This window comes from Physeter macrocephalus, chromosome 14 (assembly GCF_002837175.3).
Source record: "Physeter macrocephalus isolate SW-GA chromosome 14, ASM283717v5, whole genome shotgun sequence".
Lineage (NCBI taxonomy): Eukaryota > Metazoa > Chordata > Mammalia > Artiodactyla > Physeteridae > Physeter > Physeter macrocephalus.
Window position 1 is genome coordinate 124,517,228 of NC_041227.1, and position 20,652 is coordinate 124,537,879.

Consider the following 20,652-nt stretch of genomic DNA (forward strand, 5'->3'; position numbering starts at 1 on the left):
GACGTCACGGCCAGAGCTCATTGACCAGCAGGCAGGGTCTGCGCTCTGGGCTCCCGAGCAGTTTCCCTCGGGAATCTGTGTTTCCCGACTTTCCTGGGACAGGCAGCCCCTCACGGCCCCAGAGTATGGGTCAGTGAGGTGCTGAGAGCCCCCAGGGCTTATCGTAGAGTCGCTTGGTCTCGCGCGAAACTAGCCAAAGGGGAGAGCACAGGTGGACTCGTCTCCTTGCCTGGGAGCCTGGTAACGGCTCAGAGGTGGGCAGACATCGGCTCCCCTGCCCAGTTTATGGACCAGGCTCTGAGAGTCTGGCCTGGACAAGAGACAGGGGAAGGGCAGCCCTGCGTCCACTTGCCTATGCAGTGCATCTCTCTTCCTACACTGAGCAGTTCCTGTCCAGGGAGAGCTCATCTCCTCACGGCCAGTGCTGGGCCCTGTCACTTAGATTTGTCCTTCTCTGCAGGGGGTATCGTGGGCAGAACTAGCCACAGGGAGCCTGCTGTCCTTCCCCAGGTGTGGGCCGAGCAGGCCCCGCATCTCGAGGGCTGCCTTGTGGTCCAGCCTCCCCTCACGGACAGTCCTTGAGTGGAACGATGGGGCAGGCAGGGGCTTTGGGTTTGCGCAGGGTGGTGGGCAGGTAAACAAGGACAGGGTGCCGGGAGGAACAGCCTCACAGTGAGCACGGGAGCCCTTTATCCGGGCTCCTTGTAGACTAAGAATAGACAGGGGGTCTTCCTAACAGCGATGCCTGCAGGAGGGCCTCAGAGGGCCACTGCCTTCCAACCAAAAGCATGCCCAGCCCTTGGGTGCAAAACTGGCCATAGCTTTCAGGCCAGGGGGCTTCTGCTGGAGGGTGACTTCCCCCCATTTCGCATCCCTGCCGAGCCCCACACATGGGTTTGAGTCGGCTGACAGGCTAAGTGGGTCACCTGTGGGCCAGAGCAGAGGTCTCCCTGGTGGGAGGGGACCCTGGCTCTGGCAGCTGAGGCCCAGCCTGGGTCTGCAAAGCACTCCACGTGGTCCAGGGTGGCAGCATGCCTGGCAGGAGACCCCCATGCTGTGGCTGAGCCTACCCAGGGGCGTTTGGGGCCTCAGGAAGTAGAGGGAAACGTGAGGTAAAGAGGGTCGAAGGTGAGGGTCACTTGGGGAGGTCAAGGAGACACCTGAAACCCAATTTGTACCCACCCCCAGGACAACACAGCTGAAGGCCAGCATCCTGGTTACCCAGCTGCTGTACCCGCGAGCTGGGATGACCCCTGGGTCGCCTGTGCGGGAAGGAGGCCAGCGAGGGCAGAGAACAGGGTGAGCTTCAGGCGAGCTGACCCAGCAAAGGTCAGCACCGGTCCCCTCTCCCGGGTGTGCGACTCTCCAAGACGCAGGCACAGAGACCCACATTCCTGGGGCTTGAGTCCATCTCAGACCCAGCCAGCTCCCCTGCAAGAGAAAAGGATCACATCCTGTCAGCCAGTCCTCAGAGGCACATGGGGAAGTGGCAGGTGGAGGTGCAGAGCCAAAGACCTTGGCTCCTGGTCTCCCCTTGGCCCCCGCCCAGGTCCCTCACCTTGTCTTCTTGTCCCAAGGCCTGGGACAAGGGTGTAGGGGAGAGGACCTGCAGGGTTGGGGAAGGGAGCAGCACTCCCTGGGACCCTCTTGTCCCCTGTCCTTGGACTTGCCCCTTGGTAAGGATCTGGAGGCAGAACAGAACCCCACTGTGTGAAAGCCCTGCCCCTCTCCCCACTTTGTAAGAGCCCCAGGCTGGGTCAAGAAGCAGCAGCTCTTGGACTGTTCAAAAGACCCCAGGCAGGGCTTCCCTGGTGGCGCAGTGGTTGAGAGTCCGCCTGCCGGTGCAGGGGACGTGGGTTCGTGCCCCGGTCCGGGAGGATCCCACATGCCGCGGGGCGGCTGGGCCCGTGAGCCATGGCCGCTGAGCCTGCGTGTCCGGAGCCTGTGCTCCGCAACGGGAGAGGCCACAGCAGTGAGAGGCCCGCATACCGCAAAAAAATAAAAATAAAAATAAAAACCCAGGCAGCCTCCTGCCCACTACCGGCTGGTCTGCACGGAGACAGCTGGCTCTCCACCAGCTCTCACCCCTTCCCACCCACACGAGCTTCAGAGGGGTGGTCTCGACCACCTTGCCCTCGGAAGCCCACGGGCTGAGTCAGGTTGCTGCCCCAGTTGGGGGTGATCCATGGGCTTGGTCAGTCCTGCAGGGGTCAGCAGGGTGAGGAGGGGGCATCCACAGAGAAGGAGCAGCTTAGAATGGAAAGTCCATTAGTGCTCAGCCATGGGCAACAGGGCCTGTTCAAAGAATACATTCAATTAAAAATTGATTTTTCAGTTTAATCTCAATCATAATGAACCACATTCAGACCCCTTCCACCTCCCCGGAAGTGTGGCTCTCACCTGCCCGGCCCAGCCCTGCAGGCTCCCTGGCCTCCTCCCCGTCCTTCGTGGGGAGATGATAGAGTGAGGGGCCGGGGCTGGGGGCCATCCTTCACGGAGTTTGGGAATAATTACAAATGAGGTGCACAGGAGGTTTTGTTCAATGAAAGCGTCATGGTGGTAAACCGTATTTTTATTTACTGCGAGGTTGTGTTTTCAGTGTGGCTCTAGTTAAAAGCTGCAATATTTAATTTCCCTTGATCCAGATGGTATTTCAAAAGCATCATAAAACGAAAACAGCTCCAACTTTTTCCCTCCCTCTCTTCCCACAAACTCAAAGACACCAGGCAAGAACCCCACACCTGGGCCTGCAAAGCTGGCTCCCTTCTCGGGAGTGCCTCCCCTTCTCACCTGTTTCTCTTTCTTCCCCTGAGATCAGGTAGGGGAGGCCAGGTTCTCCAAAGCTCCCTGGGGTGTCTGGGCAGCAGAACTCTTAGAAATACGCTCATTTTTGTCAGCATTGCTCAGTTTCGGGCACTTACTGGGCGTGGCTCTGCTACCCGCTTACCTGCATGAACACCTCCTGTCTCATACAGCCGCCCAAGTGGGCTCTGTTCTCATACCTGCCTTACAGATGAGAAAACAGAGCTTCAGTGAAGTGAGGGATTTGCCAAGGGACTCCCAGCTAAGCAGGAGTGGAGCTCAGACCTGCTTGTCCCGGGTACATGGCTGCGGTTCTGCTGTATTTGGACCTCAGAATGCCCAGCCTCACCCTACTCGCCTCCCGACCCTCACCTGCCGATTTGCTGTGTGACCTCAGGTCCCATAATCACCCTGTCTGAGTCTCTGTAAAAAAAGAAGTCCAACCCCGGCCGCTTGTGATATAACTGCAAGTTCAGAATCAGATGCTCAGGAGACACCCTCCGGCCCCCCAGGCAGATCCTTTGCCTCTGCCTGCCAGCTCTGCGGTCCCCTCTGCTCTGGTCTCTGGGTAACTCCTAGTGGCAGATGGCACTCCGCTGGCCATGAACACAGTTTTCCTGTGCTCTAATCATTCACTGGACCTGAAAAAAACAGCTTCCTGTTTTGGGGGGTTTTTCACTGATTCCAGTTACACTAGGAGTACATCCATTCGTTCTTATTTATTACAGAAAGGACAAGGTGTCTTTTGACCCCTCTCAGTCCCACCCCCAGCCTGCAGTGGTCAGCAGTCTGGGGGCTCTCTCTTGTCCTCTCTGGCCTGGCATCGTGTTTTTGCTTGTGTTCACAGCTGCTTTGAACCACGCTGCTGGGCCCCGGGGCTCCCCCCGCACCCACCCCCAGTACAGAGCTTCGTCTCCAGTGGGTGCTTAGGAACTGGTCACTGCATGCGGTGTCCAGGACCTGATCCTGGGAAGCCAGCCACTCCAAAGCCTCTTCCTTCACTGCTTTGGTCCCCACCCTGTGCCCTCTTGGCCCTCGGCTCCCAGTGGGAGGTGCAGAGGAGGGGCAGCCCCCAGCTCCACTCCTGGGGGCCTGAGACCCCCAGGTCTCATGAGCGCAAGGGCGCTCAGCATGGCGTCTCCCAGCAGCGGCCAACTGCCTCTGACCCCCCCACCCAGCATGGTGTCTGCCTCTGTTTCCCAAAGATCTCAGCTTCTGGTAGACCTTAGACAAAAAAAAAAAAAAAAAAAGAATTCTGGGTCTGAGAAGTTTGGGAAACAACGTTAAACACATCTGTCCTGCAGAACTTCTCAGGGCCTTTTCTAGAACATTCCAGAACACTAGAGTTCTATAGCACATGCCTTGGGAAGTGCTGGTCCAGGGAAAATGGCCTGGACTGCAGGTGGGCTGGGATCTAACTCTCCGTGCCTCTCTGAGCTGTGGGACCTTAGCCCGATCTCTTTGAGCTTCAGTTTCCCCATCTGCAAAAACAAGGACTCTAATACTCCCAGGGCCGTCGTGTGCTTTGCAGCTAATGTAGGGGACAGCGCCAGGGCCTGGTAGGTGCTCAGCACACATCAGGTCGCCGTTCCACCCCGCTGGTCCACACGGACATCCAGAGACGCACGTGCATCTGGCACCTGGCTGGCGGTGGCACCTTGGCTCTGGGGCTCCCTGGAGCTACCCCGGCAAGGGCTGGGCACTGCTGAGGCTTCACCCTCCAGGGCCAGCTCTTGGGGTGCAGATACTGGGAGTTCTGTCACGGACGAGCTGTGTGATTCCGGGCAAGTTCTCCGAGCCTCAGTTTCCTCCTCTGTAAAATGGAGACAACAGCATGTGCCTCTCAGGTGTGGGGAGGAGCCTATGAAGAGAAGGGGCAGGAAGCTTATGGTAAATGGATGTGTGGCCATCAGAGCTGGGTAAGCAGGGCTGCCCTCGGAGGTGGAGCAGCCTGGCAGTGGCGTGGAACCAGGGAGGGTCGGCAGGGGAGCCAGGCAGAGCTGTGCTCAGAGCCGGCCCCATCACTTGCTGGTAGCGAGACCACGAGACTCTTCCTCTGCTTCTCTCGGCCACAGTTCCCCGTCGATACTATGGGAATAATGACAGCCTCTTCATCCGACTGAGATGACAGGTTGGTGGGACGTCCCAGCGGGACACAGGCAGAGTGACTGTCCCTCCCTCTGGTGTCATGACTGCAGAGCACTCCGTTGTGCCCTGGCCACAGCCTCTCCAGGCCGGCTCCTGGGGCCGGAAAGTCCCATTTCTGCCCTGCAGGAGGCTCTGCTTCTTTCACCTGGGTGTCAGGGCCAAGCCCTGGTCCTAAAGGATTGTCCCATCCCGTCCTACCCACAGGGGAGTCAAGAGGGCAGCTGGTCCCCCTCCTTGGCTGCAGAGCAGTGACCCCTGCCTGCCCAGCCTCACGGGTACAGAGCCCAGTGTCCTCGTCAGCAGCAGAAGATAAATGTTTTTAATTCAGGGAGCTTTTCCTGAGCCATTGAAAGGGAGTAAATCATCCTTCCAGGCCCTGGAGCCCAGAGCTGGCGCCCGGTCACAGCAGGGCGGGCAGCCACTGGAGCCGGGTGGCAGCCAAGCAGGGTCACTGGACTGCAGGGGGACCTGGGGACAGTGTGACCTGGCATGCCAGTGTCCCCTGCAAGCTCTTCTTCTGGGGCAGGGGTGGGCGGGCAGGCGGGCAGGGTCTGCCTGACTCCGGTTGTTTCCCAGGCACTCCCGGCCTAGACTGGCTCTGAGCGTCCCGGGGTGCGTGCACGTGCGAGGGCCGAGTGTGGACACGGGTGTGAGCGCGCGTGTGCCGGTGTGTTGCCTCGCACGCGCTCTGCCCCGGGTACCTCCGGGCGCCCCGGCAATGCTCTGGGTGTGCACAGAGCATGCGTGTGCCGGGCTGTGACGGTGGCAGCAGGGGTGCCGGGGCCGTGCCCCCGCGTGTGTGTGCGAGCACGCATGTGCACATGGCTTCTGGAGAAGAAATGTTTAAAAATGGAGTTGTCAGCCCCGAGTTGACAGGCGCAATCAGCAAAGTGCAGCGTCGGCAGGAACGGCCGCGGCTCCCGCAATTACCCGGGAGGAAACGGCCCGCTTTGTGCTGAGAAGGCACAGTGTGACTGGAATGAAGCGAGTGGAGCAGACCCCAAAACTCCATTAATTAAAGAAACTCATTAAGGAGGGACATTCACTCAGCTGGAGATTAGATCCACACTCGCCTCTTCCAGGAGCCAGGCGCCGACCGGGGCCCGGAGCCGGCCCGCCCGCGCAGCCAGGCCAGGCGCCAGGGCCCCGGCAGGGAGAGGCGGTGCCGCCGGGCCAGCCGTGCGAGGCCGCGCGGATGCACGTTCTGGTGACCAGGAAGGGTAGGGGCGTCTGGGTCAAAGGTGCTCCTGTCCCCGCCTGGGGACACGTGGCAGCGTCAAGAGACGTTGCTCGTTGTCACACCTGGGGAGGGTGGTGCTGTTGGCATCTAGTGGGCAGGGCCCAGGACGGCCCCACGGGAGAACGAGCTGCCCCAGACGTCGGTAGTGCGGGGCCGAGACACCTGCCCCAGGCTGTGTGTGTGAACGCTGCTGGGGGATGGGGTGAGCGCGTGGCATGTGAATAAAGTGTGTGTGTGCACAAGGGCGTGTGTGCGCGTGGGGAACGCGTGTGCGTGAGCCTGTGCGCGCGCGGAGCCTGTGTGTGACCGTGGGCCTGTGTCAGGGTGCCTGCCCGTGGGCTGACCGCTGGGCGTTGAGAGCAGAACACAGCACCTCTGGTGAGGTGCGGCGAGACTGCGGCCCCGTTAGACCCCGTTAGAGGAGGCCCGACAGGCGAGCTTAGAGGCCTGTTGCTGTGGGTGCCATCCCTGCGCCCCTGGGAGGACCCCGCTTTTATGTGTGTTTAGAGAATTGTCCGTGTGGGGTTTAAGGCTGTGAGGAGAACGGACCCCGCCCAGGACAGGCTGCCCGAGGGCACACCCGCCGCGTGGGCCACAGCCCCACACCCGTGGTCCTGACTGCACGTGCAGGGCCCCAGCTGGGGGTGCTGCTCTCGGGCCACGGCGCTGCGGGGTCGGCCCGGCACCTTCCCTGCCTTCTGCTGCCCGGGCAGTGCTCTGCCCGGCTGCCCCAGTGGACAGAGCTTGGGTGAGAGGCGGAGGCCTGAGTGCCTGGAAAGTTCGGTCACGGTGGCACAGGGTGGACCCGTCTCCTCGGTGCAGCTCGTTCCCCTCTGACCGAGAGGTCTGCCAGCCGGGGGCTCCCCTCCCACCCTCTCCTCCCTCCAGCCCCTCCCAGTGCAGGGGTGCAGTGGGCTCCCCCGCTGTGCCAAGACGGCTCCCCACCAGGGAGAGTAGGGGGACTCTCCTGGTGACACTGCTCCCAGCTCACAAATGTCCCCACAAAAGAAGGGCCACCCAACCGACGAATTAATTAACAGTTCTCAACCCAGATCCCCCGGCAGGTGTTTGACTGTGGGGCGCGTTATGTAATCTTTGTTGCCAGGAAATTTACCTTCCTAATTACATTTCGCAAATTTTCATTTGAGTCTGCCTTCCCAGGGCTCACGGTAACAAGGAGAAGGGCACCGTGGTGGTGGCGGTGGTGGGAACATCTGGGACGTGAGGCTGCTGGGCGCAGACGTCGGGCTGCACCCAAGGGTGGGTCCAGCCCACCCCCCGCCCGCCATTCCCACCCCCTCCTGCCCACGTCATGTCATGCTAATATTTCTTAATGAATATGCAGGAAACATATACGAGGTTGCCAGTGTGGACGCAAGAGGGCTTATTCTGGGGATGCAGAGGCAGCTGCCCCGGACCCTTGGGGGAGAGTGGCCTGCACGCTGCTCTCTAATAATTGTGGTCGGAATGAGTGGGTTCTGTGTGGCACTCCTCCTTGTGGGATCACCTGGACACTGTCCTGTAGCTTTGTTCTCACGAGGCCCTGGGAGGGAGCTTCCTCTCCATCCCACCGAGTAGGAGCCTGGTGTCTGCTGGTCCACTCTCAAGTGTACACAAAGATGCCACATGTGCTCGCCCACTTATAAATTCACAGCAGCATCTCAGCGAGCATCTCGGGGAAGGATAGAGGAGGGACTGAGCAAAATAGAGGTCACAGGGTGTGGGAATAACCTGGAAGGCTTCCCAGAGGAGGTGTTTGGACATTTCCAGGGCAGGGATAAGGTTGGAGGAGGGAAGAGGCCTGGGTCACAGCAGAGAATCTCTGCACAAAGTCTGTCCATGAGCACAGCACTGGGGTGGTGTTTTTCACTTTGGCATCTCCAGACATAGGAGGTGCTCAGCAAACTTAGGAGGTGCTCAGCAAACAGTTATTGACTGAGTGAGTGGGACGGTGAAGGTACGGGTCAGAACGAGCTGTGTGGGAGCTGCAGTGGGCGCTGCTAGGAGTTGGCAAGTGACTGTGGTTGGCAGGCTGGGCCGGGGCCCTCCTCAGGGACCCTCTTGCCTTCTCCCTCCTCCCTAAGGCTTCCCCAACAGTGTCCTCTAGCTTCTCCCTCCAGCCTTGCCCTTGGTAGCCTACAGGCGTCTCAGAACCTTTGCTCCCCAGCCCCCAGGGCCCAGGCAGATGGCTCAGCTGTCCCGAGCTTCCTTCTGGTTGAGCCCAGGGCTCCTGTGGGCAGGGGTACAAGACCACCACGAGCTCCTCCTCTTCCCAGAGGCAGACGGGCTCCGAGGATGAGAAGGGGGCCTTGGGTGGCCCACGCTGGGGTCAGAGCCTTACCTGCGAGGCCTCAGGCAGGGTGCTCGACCCCCAGGAGCTTCACTGTACTCATCTGTGAGGTGGGGGAAGCAGGTGGGTGGGCTTGTCCCCAGACACAGCACCTCCGAGGGGCCAACACGCTGCCTCCCAGCCCTCTTGCTCTCACTTCCCACCTGGTTTGAAGAGGGTCCAGAAGGGGTTTGCTTTTCCCAGGCACCTCCCTCGCCTCTCGGAGCTGAGGATGTCTCCTCCCAGCCCTCCTGACTTTCCTTGCCAGGAGGCCTGCGAGCAGCGGTTGAGAGACGCTTGGGGGCAACTGGGCAGCCACCTGACTCCCCCCACCCAGTGCTCCAGCAGGGAGCAGGGAGAAGAGGCTGTGGCCTCCAGGCTCTGCCAAGGGGCCCATCAGGTGCCAGACAGCGTCCCACCACAGGGCTGATCCCACCAGCTCCCGCATCTCCGGACAGCCGCCACTTCCTGTTAACCACGGCCCCATCTGTCCCCAGAGGGGAGCGGCCCAGGGCCTGGTGCTGGTTCTTCATGGCGCCTGCGCACACATGTGTGGACACACACGTACACACGCACAGGGCTACAGATTCAGGGCCGGGCAGCACCCAAGGGGGTTTGTGAAGTGGGGTGAGGACCCCACTCACCGAGGGGCAGCTACCAGCCCCAGCTCCCTCAGCTCCCCTGTGACACCCAGCGCCGTGCTTGTCCCCCTACCTCCCGCCCTCCTGCAGAGACGCGGCCCGGGGGATCCCTGCCTGGCCCAGCAGCCTCAAGCTCGGCAGGGCCCCCGGGAGTCGGGACCTGTTGGGGGTCTTGATTGACAGCACCCTCACCCCACCCCTGCTTTCCTGGACCCCACATCTGCCAGATGGCGGCTGCCGGCTCCTCTCTGATTTCCCCAGGCAGGACGGACGGCGGGCTGGAGGTGAGGCTGATGGGAGAAGGAGATTTATGGGGCCACGTTGTTTATGATTTGTATGCAGTGAGCTTGGAGGGAATTATGGCTTAATCTTGCAAAAATCCGTCTCCTCCCCTGGGGCTTTTCAGCTGAGATCTGGGCCCAACTTGATGCAGGAAGAGGATGAGTCTGGGCTGAGGGGCCAGCGGTGGGCTCTGGAGGATGGCCGGGCTCCATTCTGGGGGATGGGGGGGGCGTCTCAGTCAGTAGAGCGGGAGGGCCCCTGGGGTCCATCGGGTGGAGGTTCTTACCCTTTCGTGTGCCTTGAACCCCCTTAGCATCTGTTGAAGCACATGGACCCCTTCTCAAAAAATGGTCTTCACTGCATAAAATACATAGGATTACAAAAGAAACCATTTTATTGAAATACACTTTCCGAAAGAGAACATTTAAAATCGTAAGCTGGGGCTTCTTTAGAAACGTGCGGAAGAGCCAGGAGCAGGGTCGGGTCTGCTCACACCCTAGCTATGGAGGTGGCTTGAGTGTAAAGCACAGCACGGTGGGAAGGACCTGCAGTTTGTGTTGGTGACGGGGTCTCGGGTGGTACTCACGCCCTGGGTTTGCGGCCACATTCATGGGTGCTGACATTTCAGTTGGAGGATGATAAGATGGAGATGTAGGGTGTTTTTCTGTGCAGGACCACAGGTGCCCTGAGTTCTTTCCCCAAATAGCACAGAAGCACACACGAAGTACACAGGGCACACGTAGAGCACGACCAGGCTGCTTCCAGGCTCTGGGCCAAGTCGGTGCATTTTGTTCTGGAGCCACGGTGGCTCTGGGTCGGCGCTTTCGGCCTTCGTGGTGCAGATGGTGGAAACCAGGCCCACCGGCAGGGACAGTCGAGAGAGAGTGTGGCAGGGATCCCCCACCCTTGTGCCAAGCCTGGGCGGAGGGCTGGGTGACCAGGGCACCCCAGAGAGCCGTGTCAGGAGACTGGCCCCAGTGCTGGGGGCTAAGTGGGAGCCCAGGCTCGGGCCCCACGTGTGCTCCGTGTGGAGGGGCTCCACCATCAGGACTCACTGTTTGCCAGGATGACCCGGCCCATTACCCACACGACAGCCACCAGGAGGGGCATGAGGCCGTACTGGAAAATGAGGGTCTTTGGACCAGAGGAAAAGGAGACATAAAGCGGGAGAGACCCAGGATTCTGGAGGGAAGGTGGCAGAGGCAGTGGGAACCCAGCCCGGGCCCGCCCGTCTTTGCCATTGCTGCCAGGAACGGCAGAACACGGGGCGTCGGATTATAAACTTGCCGAGCGATGCAGGGTCCTAGGGGCTTACCTCTAGGGGCTCTGCTTGGATTTCCCCTGAAGTCCCTCTAGGTCTCAGGGGTGGGAGCAGACACGCAAGGCACCCTGTGCTCTCTGGAGTATCCCGTCTGCCAGACTCTCCCCCATCACCCCGCCCGGAAGAGGAGGGAGGGAGGGAGCCGGCGGCTGCAGAATACATAACCCAGTGGGTCCTGAATGAAGCGGTACAGGGTGTGACGGGCCTTCCCACAGCCCTAAGTAATAAAAGATACTAAACTGGCTGCCGGGGGACAGAATGCACTGGATGGGGCAGAAGGGGCAATGGCTCAGGTGGATTCTCATCCCCGGCCTTGGAGCCTCTGCATCTCCCTCCCAGCAAGCCCTCCCCTCCCGGCTGTCTTCTGGGGGTCCCTGGTCTCCCCTCCATCCCCGTGCAGCCCTACCCCAGCCTCCCCCAGAGCCCGCTCACGCCTGCCACCGGCATTGCTGGCCCTCCCTGACCTCCAGTTGCCTGGATGAGGAAAGGTGGATGGGAACGTGGCTGGGGCCGGCGCCCCCTCTCCCCAGGGGTGCTGGAGTCCTTCATAGGAGCCCTGGATCGCGTGCACCCCTTCCCAGCTCCACGTTCAGTGACTCCGAGCTGGTAGCTTGAAATCAGCGGAGTGGGAGTATTTACACCACGGAAATCTGCAGCCGCCACAAGGCGGGACTTTCCCTCAACAGAACCCTTGTCAGCCGTTTAACTCCCTCCCCCTCTGGTGGGGAGGGGAGGGGAGCCCAGGGCAGCCTGTCTTCTGAACACTGGAGGAGAGCGTCAGGCCCAGAGGTGGGCACCTGCTGCCACCGGCTGGTTAGAAGGAATTCTGTGAAGCCGGGAAAGCCTGCTCAGCAGAGCCCTGGGATCTTTGGGAAGGGGAGTGAGGGCGTTGGGCTGCCGCTGACCCTCCCCCTGGGGCCGTGGGTGGAGGCCCACCCTCTTCTACTCCCATTTGGACAAGAGTCCATAGCTGTCACGCAGCATCCGCTGGTGCCAGAGTCAGACAAGTTTGGGTTCACGTCCCAGGACTGCCACGTGCCAGCTGTGGCACGTGCTCAGGGGCAAGTGACTTCTGGCTCTGAGTTTCTCTCCTCACACAGAGAATGCCAGTTCACGGGTTGTTTGACGATTACATGAACTAACTAACACCTTTTTATTGCTTAACACAGTGGTGGGCTCTGAAAAGCCCTCAGCCAATGGCTGTCACCCCTGCAGTCAGCATTATTCAGCATATACTGAACACCCGCTATATCCCTGGGCTGTGTCAGGTGTTGGGGACTCAGTGGTGGGCCCTCGCTCTCGGGGGTCTCCACCCTCCACTACTGAGGTTCTGAAATGTTCGGGTGGGCTCAGGTGCTAAGGCATTGCCCTTCCCGCTCGAGTTCCCTGCACCGTGATGGCAGCCCTGCTCTGCCCTGAGGCATTTGTACCAGCGCCCCGGCTTGCAAAGACCATGCCCCAAAGTCTCTGCCTTGAAGTACTGGCCTGCAGGGATCCACCCACCCTGCACGCCTCTGGAAGGACATCTTAAAGAACTCTGGGAAGGGAGGTGTGAGATTCCAGGAGGGGGATATTCCTGCATCTGGGGTGGCGGGCTCAAGGGGCAGGAGGGGGTCTCGAATGGAGATGGCACTAGGCCTCCGGGACTCACCCTCCACAGGCTAGCACCTGGCTTTCTTCGGGTGCCTGGGCTGTTTGGGGCCTCTGTTCCTGTCTGGCAGGGCCACTCTTCACAAAATCTGGGGGCAAGAGCCTGTGAGCCATGGAGGTGGCCTGTTTCTGGGCTGAGGAAGCAACTGAGTCCGAGGAAAGAAAGAACCTGGTGAGGGAGAGGGCTGTGGCCAGGCCGTGCGCTGTGGCTGCCCCGGCCCCCCTGCCGCCCTCCCACGTGTGACATCTATCCCGGGGCAGCCCCAGCTGAATGCTGGATCCGCCTTTTCTTTCGCTCTGGGTCTTGGCAGGTCCTGGAAATCTCCGTTGTAACTGTTTATTTCCGTATCGGTGCTCCCGGGAAAACGAGCTCCCTCCCCTCCATGAGTTACGCAGGAAACCCTCAGAGGCAACGGCGCCCAGCCCGCGCACGCTTCCGCCAGGCCCCTGCTGTCAGTTGGCCGCCCGGGAAACTGGAATGTTAGCGTGAGCCAGACACAGTGGCGAGGTTCATTGGTTGTCCCCCGAAAGTCACGTCGTGCGTTTCAGATTTCGCTGATGCCCACGGGGCCTCCCCGGGGCGTCCACTCCCAGAGGCAGGGCACACCCCAGCACCTAGAACCTGGCCTAGCGGATGCTTGGGTGTAGTCAGCGAGCGGGTTCAGGCACGCCGTTGTTCCCACTCCCGCTGGCGCGGATGTCCTGCCTGCACTCGGCAGCAGGTGACCCTGGACGAATCAGCCTCCCAGGGTGCTGATACCTCCTCAGCTGAGTGGACAGAATGTTCTCGGTCTCAGAGGTCCCTCTCTGGGACCTCGGCTGTCCCGGGCCTCCTTGGGCGGCGCCAGGATCCACCGTCCTTGGAGAAAGCCAGAGGACCCATGCTATTCCTGCTCGTGCGCCTTGAGCCACGGCGGGACATCTTGCCAAAACCAAGCAAACTCACCCACGCGTGTCAGCAGGCATGGGACAGGCCCTGAGGTGTGGGCCAGCACGGACAAGCGTCAGGGCGCCTCTGGCCCCTTCCCTTGGTATCGCCACGTGTCCCAGCTTCATCTTCATTCCTTTTCGATAGTCTCATCCTCTCTTTTTCCCCAAAACTTCACTTTCCTGGGATCAGCACATGAAGAAAACGGGAATATCACCTCCAAGAAAACAACCAAATATGTTAGTCTCGTGACTCCCCTTCTCTCCCGTTCCTCGGATTCTCCCCTCCCCCCGGCCCTTCCCCCTTTCCCCTCTGTGAGCATCGATCCCCCGTCTGTTACCATCACGTTCTCGCCGGTGGCCCTCTTGCTCCGTGAAACTCCATCCCTCTGCTCCTGAACCAACCCCCTGGGCAGCCACAGCCAGAGGGAGCCTCCCCCTGGGCAGGTGGGTGTCGACCAGGCCCTCAGCCCCTGGGAAGGGAAAGGTGCGTGGTCGCGAGGACAAGCGGAACGCAGCCTGGATTCGGATTCACACGGAGCCGTGGACCTGCGTTTCCTCAGCTGTAAGATGGTAACAACCATCCCACGTATTCCTGGAGCTGCACCAAGGAACAACCAAGACGGGCACAGTGCTGTGCATCCTTCGTGCCCTCAGAGGGTCAGCGAGTGGAGGACAGTCCACAGACTGCGGTAGTGCAGCCATGGGGTGGAAGTTTCCAGAAGGCAGATTTCAGCTCTGCGTGTGGAAGAGCTTCCCAGCAGAGCTGCTCTGAGAGGGAAGGAGCCTCCACACTGGTAGGAACGTGCATCTCTAGGCTCGCTCCAGCAGAGCCAGGCGGGATGCCGGTGAGGGCACAGAGATGAAAGTCACTTTGTCTGGCAGGCCGGGTCTGGTGTCCCCTGCAGTCACCTCCTGTCTGAGACTCGGGGATTGAAGGAGTCTCGGGTTTGCTCGGGTTGCACATTCCCCAGTGTTCAGAGATTTGGGGCAAGGCGTCACTCGTGCATGCCCTGGGATGGGGACGGCAGGACCATCCTGCTTCCAGGCTGAGAGGTCAGAGCCGTGAGGTCCCCTGGCTCAGCCGTCACTGGGGACTTGAACCCACACATCCTTCCTGCCAGCAGTCAGCCCCTAGGTCAGCCCCTAGGCCAGCTGCCTCCCCTTCCGACACGGATCGGCACGGAACAGGGGAGGCCTGGGGCCAGGCCAGGGATGCTCACAGAGGGCCCTCTGAACCAGTCTCTTCTGGAAGCTGACCCGCCCATTCTCCTGGTCCTGTGAATTGTCACACATGGCGTGAAGGCTCTGGCCTGGCCCCTGCTCCGGGCTTAGGAAGTGGACATCTGTCCCTCCTGTCCTGGGAGCACGGGCGGTGCATCTCCAAGACCCAGTCCCAGGTCCCTCCTCCCCACAGCCTCCACCATGCCTGTGTAAGGCCCCTGTCCGTGCTGTGACCATAGCGGAGTGTGTCAGGAATACCCTGGGGGCGGCTTTCCTGCTCACTCTCCGCGTGGCCGTGGCCTCCGTACCCCCTCCGTGAAACGCAGCTCGTGACACCTGCCTCTTCAAGTGACCCGGAGGATTAAAAGGCCAAGGTCGCAGAGTACCGGTGGCAGTCCCTGCTCACACGGGCACTGTAAATCCAGCCTCTTCACCTCCTGTGTGTCCCTGGTGCCAGGCAGCAGAGGCTCAACAGATGCCAGTGACTTGGCTAGAGCTCAGTACTGGGGGGCGTGGCTGTGAGGGTGGCGGTCGGCTCCCCTCTCTGGGCAGGTGAGCCTTGTCCAGAGCGAAACAGGCAGATCACACACCTAACAGCTTGGTCCTCGGGACTGGTGGTTGCGCTGTGCTCCCCTCCTCCGCCCTGTCTGGAAGCCGGCTTTGCCCAGAGGTGGTGGAGAAATGGCGTGGTGCCCAGCCTTTGCCGCCAGCCTCCCTTCCCTCTGCAGCCTGGCCTGCGGACCAGGGGCCTACGGTGCCCTCCTTCCTCGGGTGAGGAGTCTGGGAAGCAATTAGCCGAACTGTCGTGGCGGGGCTGTGAGCAGGGGGGTCCTCAGGGGGCTGCACAGCGGGGGCTGGGAGGGGCTCTGTCTGCTGTCACTTCCCTTCCCCCCAGCACCCTGCTCCCTGAGCACCCCCCCAGCACACCCCACACACAGGGGACCCTCGCCCCACAAGATGGGTGCTCCCTGGCCGAGGCCTGAGTGTAGGAATTTCCACTGGGCGAGTGATGTGGACAGAGACACTTGGGAGGGTCTTAGCTCTAGACCTTGAAGATAGAAGGTCCTCCCGCCCAGGCCCTGCCTCTAGGCAGACGAGCCACTGTCCCCTTCCCACAGGCTAAGAGGTTGGGCTGTGCCCAGGGCCACCTAGAAATGGACGCGTTGAGTCTGCGCTCAGGGTCTGGTACCAAAGGCAGTCCCACCCCGGATGCAGGAGCAGAGACAAGGCCGTTAGCCACAGGGCCTCCCTGAGAGGCTGGCCGGGCCCTCCCTGGTCAGAGCCCCTCCCTAACCCGTACTTTGGGCTAGACAAGCCCTCCCGTCCCACGTCGCCGTGTCATCAGGATCCGGCAGGGAGCAGGTGGCTCACTGGCTCTAGGATAACATGAGTTTACGTACAAGGAGACTCTTTGCAGAGGTGTCTGGAGGGTGGGCCGAGGGGCACCACCAGAAACAGCGCAGGACCCCAGAGCTGGTGGTGACAGACCTGTTACCACCCCAGGCCTAACGGTCAGAGGAGGAAGCAGCAATTGGGACTGAGAAGGAGGGAGGGTCCTGGAGCAGGCCCTCGAGAGGGGGTCTAGGTCCCCCTTGGTCTGGGACAGAGACGGCCTCCCAGGGAGAGAGCCGGGGAATAAATACCCAAGACTCACTCCCCTGCTCCGGAAGCCAGAGGACAGAGCCCTAGCCTCAGCCTCATGGCCAGCTACACAGCCTCCCCCGACATCTTCCTTCCTCCCGAATCGGTCCACCCTCTGTGTCCGTTGCCCTCAGTTCCCCTTTGCCAGATGAGAAAACTTTGATCTCTCTCGAACTTACTGCCTTCCAACCACCATCACTGTCGGCTTAGAGTGGTCAGTTCCTGCTGGGCCAGAAACTCCTCCGGGGCAGTAAAGAGAGTGGTGAGTAAGGACCAAGAAAAGAGAGCGTGTCTGGAGAGAGGCTGGGAGTGGGCGCATTCGGTGCAGCTGAGGGCTCCGGTTGCATGAGGGCTGGGAGCTGACCAACAGATTGCCAGACGGCAGAGGTGGGAGCCTTGCCCAAGGTAGTTTCGGGGGATGGTGCCAGGGAGAACCGGCTTGGGGTGGGATTACGAGGGAATGGGAATAAAGGAGTTACAGCTGCAGGTCTAGGCAACTCATTCAAGAGACTTTGCTCTGTAGGGAAGCAGTGCACGGGCTTTGCGGCTGACAGAGCCGTGTGGTCAAGGAGGGTTTTCTTTTCCTATCATGGCAGAGAGTCAACGAATTGCCAGAGCTGTGAGCGCGTGCTGGTGAGAAGGACTGGATACCAGTGTGCACTGATGTGACTGGTCATAGACAGGAGCGGGGACGGGAGGGAAGGCGGAGGGTAGGACCACAGGCAGCGAGGTGAGCAGGTGAGCGTGCACGTCTCCTCCATTTGCCACGGGAAATACGAAGCACGGTCATCGCTGAGAGTGAGACTAGCGGAGCATGGTTGGAGGGTTGAGGAGGGAGAGTGAAACGGTCATTGAGAGTGAGGGGCAATGCCAGGCAGAGGGAAGCGATCTGAGGAAATCAGGGTGATTTGGTGCTTTTCTCCAGTTGTGGGCCACGGAGTGGAGTGGTCAGAGGTGATCTTACTGGTTTGCCAGGCCATTGTGATGGCGGGAGAGAGGAACAGGTTTGCAGAGGGAGTGGGGGTACGGGACCTGATCGTAGTCTCTAAGCTTTAACCCGTCTGTCCATCTACTCATCCATTCACCTTTCTTCATCCGTCTTTCCATCCGTCTTTTTATCCATCCATCTATCCACCCATCCACCCCCCGTCCATCCATCATTCCATTCATCCGTCCATCCACCCATCCAGTGTGCGTTGAAACTCTTCCGAGTACAGCAGTGTTGTGCTGAGTACAGGGACGTGGGGATGGAGGGTGAGCGAGTGGCCCCCATTCTCTGGGAATTCACAATCCCCTGGGGAGCCAGCCAAGTTCACAAGCTGCTCTGAGATCATCTGAAACCATGAGGCTGTCTGAGATGAGCCCCATGGCCTGGCAGGGGGACGCTGCTCCGCTCACGCCGCCAAGCCCAACCCCTGCCTCACTGTGGCCCCAACAGACCAGGGGAGAAGGAAGAAAAGGAAAGCGACAGACACTCACGGTTGCAACCCTCTGTGTGCCAGGCAGCTAGGCGGCCTCTCAGGATGAACCTGATTACTCACTGCTTTTCCATGCTGGTCTGGTCTGGCGGCCCTCAGCCCAGGCTACACTGCAGAACCTCATGGGAAAGTTTGGTTGTAAAGCTTGGCCGCCCCGGGGTGGGGCCCAGGCACGCGTGTGCAGCCAAGGTGAAGGCCGCTCATGGACGACAGCCACCACGCGTGGGCGTGGAGGACACCCAGGGCGGGGGTGTCGAGAATTGCCCAGGACCCACCGAATCACGCCAGAGATGGCCCACTGCAGATGGGGAAACAGAGAGGATAAACGGTGACCTGGGGCCACTCGATGGCCAAGAGGGGGGATTGGAGCCCTCCCTGTGCTTTTGAGGGTCTAGACTGTCACTAGGCTGTGGAACCTCACCTCCCTCCAGTCCCCCCCCCACCCCGCCCCAGGAAGGGCCACAGTTCTGCACGAGGAGCAGAGGGCCAGGTTTGGGAGCCGGTGGCCACTGCCAAGTCACTTCGCCCCGTACCTCAGCTGTATTAGCTGTGAAATGGGGAGGTGGCGTCTGCCTCGTAGGTTGGAGGGAATTCGAAGAGTTCATGTCCACAGAGCAGAGAGCACCACGTGCTCAGATGTGCTGACTTCATTATGTCGCAAACGTCCCTCGATGGCCCCGTCCCACAGCTGCTTCCTGCCCACCCCAGACCCTCCGGACCCTGGCACTCGGGACTCCAAACACACCTCCCAGCCTCCCCACCGGGTCGAAGCTTCCCCCGACAGTCTGGGCTCCGGGCTCCTGCCCAGGAACCGTGCAGTGGGAGTGATCGGCGCTGCCCCTCTGCCAGAACGGGAGCCGGGAAGAGGGCGCTGGGGACGGTTATGGGTGGGGTGCTAAGGAAGCAGACGGGAGAGGAGCCCCCCTTTCCTGAGCCTGGGAGGAGGTGGGGAAGAGGGGGCACTGCGAAGATGTAAGTCAGTGAAGCTTCTAATCAAATATTTATCAGTTAATTGATATCCGGAGGCTGCTGACAGCGCCCTCTCCCTCACCCTGGCCTGTCCCCACTCCTCCCCTGGCTCTCCGCCCTCCCGCTTCCCTCCGCTCCTGACCCTCACCTCCCTCCCTCCCAGGCCGTCCTGGAGCCCGGGTGCTCCTCCACCTCTGCCAGCCTCCCTCCCGCCTTGCTGGCCCCCTCCTCCCTCCTCCTGAACCCACGCCTTCTCCCTCGGGCCGGGCCGGGAGCCGGGGACGTTGCCAGCACGCCGGCCGACTGGGTAATGGGGTTTCTCAGCTACTCCGGATCAATGAGGCGGGGCCGTCCAGCGAGGAGCGGGCCCCCATGAGTGTGTGCACGTGTGTACACGCGTGCTTCCCTCCGCTTGGGAGGGGCGTGATCTCTGCCCCAGTTTCTGCAGAGAGAGGGGAGGGACCTGGGGGCTTCACCAAGGAGGAAGAAGAGGACGGAACTTCTCATTAGGCGTCGGGTCACCCCAGAAGTGAGGGGTGTGGCCTGGGGAGCAGGGCAGGGCTGGGCCCGGGCAGAGAGGTGGGGGCCTCAGGCCTCGGGCTGGAAGGGAGGTGAGCAGGCAGGCAGGGCTCCAGCCTGAAGGCAGAACACCAGGTCTGCTGCTCAGTCTCCATTGCCCTCGTGTGGCCCGTCCCCTCAGGCCACCTCCCACCCTAACAGCGGATTCAACATCTGGGTAGTTGGATTTACTCTCCCACTGGAGAGCAGACCCCACCAGGGCAGGGGCTGCCCGTCGTGCTCCCCACCGGAGCCACGAGCCTGGCACCCCCAGCTGCCCACTACACAGTTTTGGGTGAATAAATAGTCACCAATTGAAGGAACAGCATCGAGCAAGCCGGCCAGCTCACTGGAAGAAGCACCTGTCTCGCGGGGGAGATGGACAAGGAGACAGACACTAAAACAGAGGTCAAAACACGCAGAGGTTGATGGGGGCGTGCGGGAGCACACACGAGGTCCCAGGGCATCGGGAAAGCAGTCACAAGTGTCAGCCGTCCCTGTGTGTGCAAGGGTCCTTCCACGCTGGGAGGCTACTCCAGTGAGAGGCGGCCCCTGTCCCTCCAGGTGGTGAGGCACCCTCTTCCCTGGAGACGCCCTCAGAAGGCCAGGGGCCGCCTCCCCTGCTCCCCAGTGTGTGTCCATAGCTAGGGACAGCCGGAACCCTGCTCCACCCCGACCTCCCCTGGCACCACGAAGGGCCCCGGCCCCGTCTCTGGGGCTGAGGGACCTTCTACCAGGGCTGCTCGTCCTGCCTGATGCGAGTGGTTCTCACAAGCCCCCAGATTGCAGGAGGAGGTCTGGGGCGGGGCCGAGACTCTGCCTTGCTGCCTGCTCCCAGGTGCTGCCGAGGCTGCAGGTCCTGGCGCCCCATTTGGAGAACCGCGGCCCTGGGGTGCTTCCGGGCCCTGCTAAGGGTCAGGGCTTCTAAGAGCCCCACATGGCTGGGATCAGCGCCGAGGGGGCACCTTCCCTCCTGGGGCAGCGGGCCTTCAGGAGGGTGGGAGGGACCTTTGGGACATCTCCGGGATCCTCAAGACAGAGGCGGGCACCCTACTTGCCCCCCTGAGAGCACCTCACCCGGTGGCCACCGTGAGGTCAAGCTGTCCCAGGCTCCACGTCTGCACGATCAACTCCAATCCTCTTCCCTGCAGGCTGTGAATCGTTTTCCCTCACTCCTGCTTTACGGATGAGAAAACCGAGGCTTACTAGAGAATGGACTTGGGGACACGGGGAGGGGGAAGGGTAAGCTGGGACGAAGTGAGAGAGTAGCATTGACATATATGCACTACGAAACGTAAAACAGAGAGCTAGTGGGAAGCAGCCACATAGCACAGGGAGATCAGCTCGGTGCTCTGTGACCACCTGGAGGGGGAGAGAGGGATGGTGGGAGGGAGACACAAAAGGGAGGAGATACGGGGATATATGTATATGTATAACTGATT